Source organism: Hordeum vulgare, chromosome 7H, assembly GCF_904849725.1.
Source record: "Hordeum vulgare subsp. vulgare chromosome 7H, MorexV3_pseudomolecules_assembly, whole genome shotgun sequence".
NCBI classification, from domain to species: Eukaryota; Viridiplantae; Streptophyta; class Magnoliopsida; order Poales; family Poaceae; genus Hordeum; species Hordeum vulgare.
Genome location: NC_058524.1, coordinates 347,504,823 through 347,506,054, shown reverse-complemented (window position 1 = coordinate 347,506,054; position 1,232 = coordinate 347,504,823).

The window sequence follows — 1,232 nt, the reverse complement described above, 5'->3', positions numbered from 1 at the left end:
AACGGGAATGGAACGAGGGAGCCATGGGGGTTCTTATAGAGGCGACGGGAGGCGCTGGGAGGGAAAGGATTTCGCGAATCCCGGAGGTGGGGATTCTTCTCTCCATGGATGGAAGGTTCTGTCACGTGAGGGAGAGAGGAGGAAGAAGATGATCTTCTTGGGCCAGTGAAAGGAAAGTGCTTAATGGGCGAGCAGGTTTTTCCTAATAAAAGGGATTCCTTTCCTATTTTTAAAACTAGGAAACTAAAACGATAAAAAGGTAATCAAATCAATTCGGAATAAAGAGTTTTTATATAATAAAATTATAAGAAAAATAAAATATAGATGATGGGCATTTTTCCACGGCAAAAATAAAAACTTCAGAAAAAATTATTTTCACAAAATTGCCTAAAGGTTTATTTTCTTTTGCAAATAATTTTCAAATGACCCTCTAAGTTTTAGGGTTCAAATAACTTTCAAAAAGCCCGTGGGTTTGAGGGTCATGTTCCTCCTCTCTTGAATGTATTTCCCGGCATTTCTTGCACGAAGAAAACGAATGGAAATGCAAAAGAATTCAAATGCAAATATCTCCGTTCAAATTATTTATAGTTGAAGAAGTCATGTCATCTTCTCTCTTTGCTTTTAAAAGATTGAATTTGAATTCACCAGAGATGGGAAAGTCATTTTATTCCCTCTCATTCAAAAGTTCCGAAAAGTTTCAAATTTCACACAAGTTTCAATCACTCAAACAAACAAACAATCAATTTAATAATTATATTAACATTCCAAAATTTATAATTTTGGGATGTTACACCCGACCTCCAAACCAAAAGGCGATTGGTGTGAAGTGGGTTTACAAGTTAAAGAAGGACACGGCGGGTGCCATTGTGAAGTACAAGGCAAGACTCGTTGCAAAGGGCTACGTACAATGTCAAAGAGTTGACAATGATGAGGTGTTTGCACTGGTGGCTCGACTCGAGATGGTGAGAGTGCTCCTAGCTTTGGCAGCACAAGAGGATTGGAAGGTTCATCATATGGATGTTAGATCCGCCTTCCTCAACGGTGATGTCACAAAGGAAGTGTACGTGGAACAACCACTCGGCTACGAGAGGAAAGATGAACATGCGAAAGTTTACAAGCTCAAGAAGGCACTTTACGGACTGACGCAAGCGCCAATAGCTTGGAATTTAAAGTTAGACCAAGGTATGGCCACGCTCGGGTTCAAAAGATGTGTCCTTGATGGTTCGAAAGAC